A 10,535-nucleotide genomic window follows, 5' to 3' on the forward strand; every position below is an offset into this window, starting at 1 on the left:
CCGACTCGATGTAAATCCTGTTACTCAAATGAAAGCCACTATTTATTCACCGTCCACAACGGAAAGTACATTACGTCAGATAATTTTATTTTAACTTGGTACCAAGGAGTTCAAAAACACTGAGATGTTATACATCCACAATGATTTGCACTCAACTCAGATTACATTTTCTGGCATTTATATACTTTGAAGGGAGCGGAGAGGGGTCTGATAAGCATATAGGCAAAATAATTCAAAATGCAATACGTGTCTCCTTGGTGAAAAGCGAATGATGTAATCATGGTAAAAGTTGGCGTTATCAACCAGGTCACTTTGTTCCATAGCAAGACATTCCTTTTTATCAACATTTAGGTCAAAAGACTCTTGGCTAAAAGGAAGCATAACTGACAGCCAATTCGACTTATAGCATAAAAAATTAAATTTATAAAGTACCAGCAACAATTATTTATTGAGAGTACATTAATATAATCATTTTCTCCCACAACATGCTGTGCCGGAAACAACCTTACAAGGACAGCTTCTGTTCTGCTGAGAAGTGACTGTGGGACCTCTGTATGGAATTCTGCAATTTTTTTTTCATGGACACGTGTGCACGACAGGTTGTGAATAATAATTGTCTGTGCACAGTTTGGTTTTGTACCACGTCTTGTTTGCTTCGAACCATGTTATATTAATAACTGGAAGGGCACTCGGTAGAGCGCATACCTCCGCCACGTAATTCCTGATCCACTAGAACACATCAGGCCCAATACATTTTTGAAATATCATGCTATATATCGTTTTTGGCGCTCTCTCTCTCTCAATGGTGAAGAATCACTTTTAAATTTCTCGTAGTCGGATCCGGATCTTCACCAAAATCGAATCAGTTCGTCTTTCTTACACACCCAACCTGTCCACAACTTTTTGAAATATCCTGCACACAAACAAACAGACAGAAAGGGGGTGAAAACAACCTCCTTCACCTTCGGTGGTGGAGGTAACAAAATCAAATTATCCAACCTGGTGCAGTACTTCGGACGAATGAACCGAGAAAGCCCAGGATTTGTTTTCTTGTGGCCTGCACTACCTCATCGCCTGAGCATTTGTCACCGGGCTGGGAGGAACCCTTGCCCCTCAAAATTGTGTGCACACATTAATTTGTAACCTCTCCATAACATCTTCGTTTTACCTGTAAATACTGAAGACATAAAACATCAATTCGATAAAAAAATGAACAAAACAAAAAAAATCACTTCTTTTTGAGTGAAATAAAAACCTACCATGTAGTGCGTTGTGTTTTGATTTTATATTCACAAATAAACATTTGATCAATCAGCTTCATTGGTGAAAAGTTGTCCTCTTTAAATCGAATTGATATTGAGCTGGCTAATGGCTGACTTTTAAAATTAACTTAACCCTGGCTTACAAATCTTGTATGAGAATTGTATCTGGCACACTGAACTCAACCTCTCTATCATGGCTCCCTGTGCTGACTATCATCAGACCCTTGGACATTTGCAGGCAAGCACGAACGTCCTGAGCTGAACTACAATGGAATGCTGACCTGCCGATCCAAGAAGAGCTACTGAATCCTCCAAGACTTCGATCGAAGTCACGGAAGCCTTTTTGGACTAAGGGACCTGCGGTGGTCAATGCTAACAATGAGGAGTTGTGGCGGCAGCAATGGGAAAAGGCATCGGTCCGAAATGGCCAGATTATAATTTAAGATCCCACGAAGGAGCCGCAGGCTTTGACCTACAGACACGCCAATGGAGTGGTCTTAACCGACTGTGAACCCTACACGCGAGGACCACTCATCATGCAAGTGGAAGCAAACAGAGCCCAGTGTGTACCTGCGGCCATCAAGATCAGACAGTCCTACATGTAGTGCAGGACTCTGTGCAGAGGATATTCAGGAGGTCCTTTGCAGAACTACAGAGGGCCACTGATGCTGCGATCAAATGGCTCTCATTACTAGATATTCAATTATAATTCTCTACAAGATCATACGAAAGAAGTTCCCTGATGAGGAAGTTAAACGTTGGAGGAAGCTATCAGGTCCTTCAAAGCCTGCGCTATTATTGCTAATATAAAGGTGGGTTGTCTGTGCTGTCCTTTTTAAATGCTGGGTGTGAAGCAAAGAAGTAGTACGCACCAATTTTTAAGGCCCAGTCACACCTTGACGTTTTAGCCAACGTATGCCGATTTTTGAATTTTTTTTCTAAAACGCTGGCACACGTTGAATACGTTATGGGTAAGTTTTGATAACATTGAGAGCACGCTGAAAAACACTGCCATAAGTCGTTGTACGTTGGCTTTAAACGTTGTACTTTTCGGTTGTCCTCAAATTTTTTCATGCTTGAAATTTCACGACGTATACCGGCGTATGACTCACACGTTCCGCTACGCTGGCCACAAGTTGTATGCACGGTCTGCGATCGTTGACAGACGTCAACACATGCTACTTGTAAGTTAATCATAAGTTGAGACACGCCGAGGTAATGTTTAACGTACCCGAAACTTATTTCCTACCTATGATTAACGTGTTGTTGGCACGTTACGCAATCGTTACCACACATCAACAGACGTTACTTTTAAGTTATTCATAGGCTGAAAGACGTCGGTATAATGGATCGTCCTTGCGTCAGCGTCCATGTCCACGGCCAGGACACTTATTTGCAGCATTCTTCAAACTTTTCTTCGGCATGACGAGGATGTTCACACTTTGATGTCTAGCTTGGCTATGATTCCAACTGTCCATCGGCAGCGTCTATTTAAAATAGTCGAGTTTGAGCGTTTTAACACGTTCAGAAGAAACGCTTCAAATTTCAAAACCCCAGCGTCAAAAAACAAAGGCGAGTGACAGCAATTTAAATCGTTCATTGTAAACAATGAAAATAGTTGAGTGGTACCATTTAAAAGTCGTTGAGTGTAAAAAAAAATCCAAATGTTGAGCGCAAGTGTCTACTTTCAATAGTGGAGATGCAGCCATTTAAATCGTTGAGTGGCAGCCTATGAACCTACCCGTGGACAAGCGGACGCAAGGACGATCCATCATAACCCACACCCTCCTCCTCACACCCACCTACTACTGCCAACATGAACAAACTACTACTAATACTAATACTAATACTAATACAAATACTAATACTAATACTGATACTGATACTGTAACTGCTGACATGGACATCGACTCAAAAAGGACTCGAAAACACTGTTGGGTTCCCCTTTTATGAACACCATTTTTATATACCAATTCCCAAAACCGCTGGGAACACGTCTTTATATGGCAGTTGTAAGCTAGAAACACGTTCATTTATTTTTTTTGTTGACCGGAAGACGTCATTGGAATACGTCCACATACGTCGATGTGTGTTGGGACTACGTAAAGAATTGGTTCAAAACACGTCAAACATAAGTTAGAAATAAGTTTCGCGTAAAAAAGACATTACCGCGACGTGTTTCGACTTATGAGTAGCTTATAAGTATCCTTTGTGGACGTGTGTAAGCGTCCACATATCGTGTGTACAACTTATCCCCATCGCATGCGGAACGTGTGTCATACGCCGAGTACGTCGTAAAATTTTGAACATGTTTAAAATTTCTTGACGTACTCTACTTACTACGACGTATGATAGCGTACTTTAGCGTTCTACTCACGTATACCAAACTTACTCATACCGTATTTGACGTGCCCCCAACGTTTTAGACACATTTTTCTTAGGTCGGCATACGCTGGCAAGATCGCCAAGGTGTGACCGCGATGTTGACACTTCCATTTCTACGGCAGTTATGATTCGAATCGTTGTGCGTCAGCCTTTTAATAGGCTACGTCACGACATCGTCGGCGATGCGTGCAACGCGCTATGCCTAAGTTAGACTATCGTTGGACATCGGTTGTGTAGGCCGACAACAGGTTCAGCATTCGTTGGTACAAGTTATCTATAACACAACGAAACGTTCTGTGTCCATTACTAATACGTTATGCATACGACCAACTCGTTATGAATACGTCCGAATCTTAAAAAACAAAACATCAAAAGTTCAACGTCAGCCAGCGTTTTACATACATTTTAATACGTTGCCATCGCTGGCTAAAACGTCAAGGTGTGACCGGGCCTTTAGTCTTTGGTATGATTCGACCAGGGTTCGAACTGCCGACTTCCCAGATTCAGGGCAGACACGAACCATTGCCATCGAGTCTGGTTAGTCTTGATTTTGGTTCAATGCCCGACTGAGGCTGATCCAAATACAACTATTGCTCACACTTACATTGTTCCTGCATGAGAAGTTCTTTTATTTTGCACTGATGCAAAATTAAACCTGTTTGCAAAACTTTAATTCGCATTTCGTTTGAAGTGTTTGTACAACTTTGGTAATCCGTGTGAGTTTCCCTGATTTGCAGACGTAACAAAACAAAGGCTCATCATTTGTCTTTTCCACTTGGAATGAAAGTTTTCCACTTTATTTTTCCACATTTTCAAAGGCTTTACACATTAAGGAAAGCACAGTAAAGAAGGTAGAAAGTACTGTGACTTCTTCTTTTTGTTTAACCATCACAATTATTCCTCCTACATTCTTGTGGGTTTGGCCGGGGGAAGTTTTTGGCCAAAGTATTTCACGAACCAGCTGGCCAGGCATGACGCTCCACGGAGTAGTTAAGAGCAGGAATTTGTAATTTGTTTCTGGTGCCGGTGATAGCTTGCCCTCTATTCGCAAAGGACACTGTGAGATCTTTAACATCCACAAACGAATGAATGCTGTCAGACGGGACGCCGTCTCACGTCCATCCGAGGTACGGCACACGCATTGATGAATTGCCCTGCCTGCGATACATGAGGATGAGAGTTTATCGCTGGGTTGGGATTCAAACCCAGGAGAGAGAGCTTATTGTTGAGCGTGCCTACCTCCAGAGTCTAGGCTATCTTGCTAGCACAACATAAATATCAATAATTTAGGAAATCATCAATATGGAGACCGATTTTAAATCCGATACACTTGTTGCAAAAAAATACACATTGGAAAAAATGCTTTATTTACAGCCTGTGACTGCTGGTTGTATCATTTTCTGGAAGCGCTGCTGATGCAGTACCTCGTTTCGAATAAGCTGGTACTCATTTTGCTGACCTCGGAAGGATGACAGGTTTAGTCAACCCACCTGGTGTTATTTCAACGGACCAACAAGGGCTCAAACTCAAAACCCTAATATCTTAAGCCTGCCACATTAACTGTTAAGCCAACAGCAGGTTTACAAAGTTTAAAGTCAACCCTCTTACACTTAAACCATAGACCTCAGCATTCGGTTCTGTTTGCGTTTCCTTCCACCTTGTGTTTCTCTTTCCCCGGTTGTCGATGGAATCACGAGCAAAGCGGCGATTTAAAATTGCAGCGTGGTATGAAAAGAGATGCACTCACTATCAACGATGGATTCCGTGACAAGTTCCTCGACCCGAAACACTTTCGGTCTGACGTCAAGCCTGACCAACTGGTTTGCAAGAGATTCTTGCACCTTCAGTCGAGTCCTTGCGTTGGGAGTGCCAACCCGTCTAAGATTGATTCTAGTCGAGAAACGTTTCTCAAGTCGTGATGCACTTCGAAGCTCTGAAAGGAGCATGGACCCGGAATTATTTATCATTTGAAATAATTTACCGAATTCCTGATGCCATTGAATGACGCTTGCCATTCTCCGATTATGATGTACCATCCTCTGTTACAGAGCGTTAGTGCTGCCGAAGCAGTTTCTTGGCAAGGATATTAGGTGGTTTGCCATTGCCTTTCCAGCAGTCAGCACAGGAATTTGTAATTTGTTCATGGTGCGAGTGATAGCTCTCCTACTCTTCGAAGGACGCCGCAGGATCTTTAACGTCCACCACAACTAATGCTAGCAGACAGGACACCGAGTTTAACATCCATCCAAGGAAAGGCACCCACGTTGATGCTTCCCCCTGCCTGCAAAACACCATGATGATAGTTTATAGCTGGGTCAGGATTAAAACCCAAGCAAGACAGCTTAGCGGCAAGCAAGTATACCTCCAGACCATCCTGCCAACCTGGCTTACCATTACCATCACGTATTTACAAGTGGTCACGATTTCTTCAATTACCTGAAAAAGCACCTAGTTTGTCTCATACTTGCTTGTTATTGTTCACGCAGATAGATGGAGAATGGCAAGGTCAAAAGTTTAAGCCTATTGTGTGTATTGAAAATGCGATGGTTGTTTAAAATCAATGAAACTATTCGTGAATCAGTCTTATCTGGGACTCCCTGAAGGATCGTGGAAGGTTGTACCAAATAGCATGCATTTCTTCCCACAATTATGCCAAGTTCCTTCATCACTTCTTTGCCTCGTTTTCAATCCTCACCCACGGAGTCTCAATAATATTAATTTCTGGACTTGGTGCAGGTCAAGTGAATGGTTATGAATGTTGAACAATTGATGTGCGTTTGTTTACCACTGTGGGAAACCAGGTCCAGCCAACGTTGAGCAAGAGCCCTTTCTCCAAAAGAAACAGGTACCTGTATTCTGGTATAAAAAAGTTCCTTCAACCTCTTTACCATCAATGTAGGCACAAGGGAAGATAATATAAGATCATATCCTACCCTGTTGATCTTGCTTCTCTTCTGTCTGCGTTCTTCAGCTTGTCCTGGTTCAGATGCCTCTGGTCTGCATGGAAGTCAGCAACCGTTACTCCCATCCATAATAAGAGTGCAAAAACAGATTCTCTCAATTACAGACCATGAGTCCTCCAAATTACATGCAGCCGTGGAATCCATAATTGCTGCTGATTTTCCAGACTGATATCTGATGATCAGTTTGGATTCTGTCTCTGTCACTCTGGACATCTATCAGCAATCGAGGCCCTACATCTCAAACAAGAGGTCAAGGCCATCTACCTGCTCAGGCATTCAATATAGTCTCGCATCCTGCTTTGCTTGCCAAGCTCGATGCCTGTGGCATGCAAGGCCTACTCCATACCTGGTTTTTAACTTTCACCACTCGTGTAGTCAATGTGTTGCTATCATTGGAACCCTCTCTTCTCCTCGCTCAGTGGAGGCTAGATCACCACAAGACAAGACAGTCTTAGACCTTTTCTTCTTCCTCATCTCCAAAAACAACCTCTCCTAGGCTCTGTAGAACAATCTCTTCCTTTTTGTAATATACTACACATCGTATTGGACATGACTCTAAATCAGCTGCAACATCTGCTGACCTGGACTTTGTTAGATACTGGTCTGATGAATGGAACACATCTATCAAACTTCAAAACATCTAAGTCGTTAGACCTCAGCATCAGCCATTACCTCCCCGAGTGTATCTTAACTCTTCTGTTCTTTTTTTTCTCTCTCTCTCTCCCATTTGCAGAACTGGCTTTCTGATGCTGTTTGATCCCATCCTTCCTTCCAAGGCTTCAAGCAGCTCATGCACCACCATCTCATGTCATCCCTCATCCCAACTTGCGATTTTCAACCGCTATCAACACAAGTCTGGAGACGACAATGGTTCACGAGCGGTATTTGACGATGTAGATTGTTTCAGAAGTCAAGGATGAGACAATGTGATAATTTTTGACCAAGTTATAAAAATGATCAACATGATGTGGTACAAGTGACAGGTTATTAGCTGCAAAATGTCGAAAACCCGGTTTCGTTCAACAACTTTCAAAATTTGACCTTTGCATAACCTTTAAAGGTCACAAAACAATGTTGTGGACATTAAAATAAGGAAACAGGATACGTGCTATAGCTTATTGGAGTTAGCTCGTCGAAGAAGGTCGAAAACCCGGTTCGATTCCCACAACTTTGAAAATTTAACCTTTGTGAACTTTAAAGGTCAAAGGTCAAGGATTATGACCTTTGGTGAAAACCTTCCTCTGGAACATTCCAGGAACAATATAGCGTCATATAGGCTATATGGCATTTCGCACTCTTCGGATTATCCATACTTTGATGAAATCAGCGTAAAACCAAACTTGAAGGGGGCACCACGGGCAAGGTGTTCGAGATAGAGCAAAAATGGTTTGAAGACTTTAGGTGGGGAATGACCTCAAGATTATGCATAAAAAAATATTGTCATCCCAGCTCTCAACGTTTGGGCGGTCGTATGATTTTCATGTCAAACTTCGCAATTTTCTAAATTCGTAACCTTGTGACCTTGACCTTAGGACGAAAATAAAAAAAATTGAGCTCTGTGGGGCTATGCAGGTGCCATTGGGCTAACCAAATACCGAAACCCCTGCCAGATTCGACAAACCCCCGAGGAGAAGATGCAAATTGAAATTGGCTACCCCCTAAAAACACGTTTTTTTGGGCGTGGCTCTGCCCATAATGGGAGCACCACGCCCATTCTCATGAAAACACAACTAGATCATGATATAAACCTCCCACCCCAATTTTATCAGGATCGGATCAAAACCCACGGAGCTATGCTCGGGCCAGACAGACATACAAGCCAGTAGGCGGACATGGGTAGTCGCCTACCCAATAGAACCTGATGCGATGGGCCCGTTCGATGGGGGAATGACCTGAAGATTAAGCACAAGAAAATTCATGATTCTAGCTTCAAGGGTTAATGCTGCAGATTGTTTTTTCGTTAAAATACCCCCACATTTAGAGGTTTTTCGGCCGTTGCTAGGCAACGGAGGGGTCCATAGCAACGGTTCTTTCTCACACATAACTAGGACATACCATGAACCTACCAATACCAGTTTCATGTATATCTGACTCATAGTCTCTGAGATATAACGAACTTCGTTTTTTTTTATTGTTTTCGACCAGGGTTCATTCAAAGTCTATCTTCTCCGACAGTTTTCATAGGATCCGGCTGCAAGTTTTTGACAATATGGCTGAATGTACTGCCCACAGTCGCTCGTGGCCCGATTTTTGATTTTCGAAAAAATAATTTTTTATGATTTTTCAAAAATTTCAAAGTCCCGTTGCTTGGCAACGGATGGGTCCATAGCAACAGTTCTCATTAGCACACAACTAGGTCATGGTATGAACCTACCAACCAAGTTTCATTGAAATCGCCATTGTATTAACGGAGCACTGGACCAAAGAGAGACAAACATATCGACGGAAAAAGTGATAATAAGGGTAGAACAAATTTCAAAATTTTTTTTTTGAATTTTTTTTTTTTCGACAAGATCAACTACCCAACATACAGACAGACAGACAGACAGACAGACAGACAGACAGACAGACAGACAGACAGACAGACAGACAGACAGACAGACAGACAGACAGACACCAATAAGGAATATAGTGGTCACTTATTTTTTCGTGAAAATATTTTTTCATAAACCAATTACCTTACTTAACCATTACTTGCAAATTAGTTTCATCACCTTCTCCCTGTTTGTTCATTCCCTTATTTTGTCCAACTGTTGCCTCACTACCCTATCACTTCATTGCCTTTCTACCATTTGTCACCTCGCTATTCCATAACCTTCAATCTTGTATTGAAGCCCTAATCTTAACAGCTCATTTTAACCTCTTCATTCTCTATCCTTTTGCTGACGACTCCATACTCTGCTGTACCATCTCTCATCCCTCAGATCAGCAAGCAGCAGCCTCTTCACTCTGCATATCTGGATCACAATGTGGTCAAACACATGGAACATGGATCTCTCAATCTTGATCTATCTCTATCTCTCTCTGGACTGTACCGCAAATCCTCCCATCTACTTTCTCAACAACCCTCTCGAAGAGGTTCAGTCACTCCAGCTTTTGGGTCTCACTATCTGCGATGATCTTTCCTAGGAAATCCACATTTTCAAGCTGGCCTCCAAAGGCAGTCGCTGACTGGGCATCCTCCGTTGTGCAAAGTCCATCCTTAGCACACCTGAGCTCTGAACCACATACAAAGCTTTCATCTGCAACCTGATGGAGTACTGCTCTCCCCTCAGGGGTGGTGCTCCTGCCTCACACCTAGCTCGGCTTCACGCTGTGGAAACCAAGGCTTTTAGGATCATTGATATCTCCCACGATGAGGCTGAGTCTTTGGGTCACACTCTCTAACCGCAGGCAGGTCGGTGGTCTTTCTGTCTTCTACCGTCTTCTCTCCAGCCTTGCACCCCCTGCTGTCTGTGCTCTGTCTCCCCTATATTTCTGCAGGGCGCTCAAGATTAGCCAGCACCCCCCTTCCGGTGAAACTGCCAAAATCAAGAAGCACTGCTCTCCTTCACTCTTTAATTCCTCTTTTTCCCCACCTCTGGAAGAAACTCCCACACTCTCTTCAATCTCACTCCTCCCTCCAGGTCTTTAAAACACCTGTTTACCACTATCTCATATCTTCCCCCATCCAAAACCATAATCTTTTCCAATCCCACTAACCCACCTCCTTCAAATTCCCTGCTTTCCTTCCTGAAAGTCCCTGTAGTGTCCATCTTGTTTACCCTGTGTACACCATCCCTCTCCCTTCCACAGATCTCCTGATGGCCCCATTCCCTGTTGTTGTGCTTTCCTCTCTCATCCCCTCTTGTCTCCTGCTCCCTTTGTTATATGTTCTGTGTGTTACCTCTTATACAAGCCTCAACAATGTGTACAAAATAAAAAG

Source organism: Eptatretus burgeri, chromosome 17, assembly GCF_056783735.1.
Source record: "Eptatretus burgeri isolate ZD-2024b chromosome 17, Ebu_testis_v1, whole genome shotgun sequence".
NCBI lineage: Eukaryota > Metazoa > Chordata > Myxini > Myxiniformes > Myxinidae > Eptatretus > Eptatretus burgeri.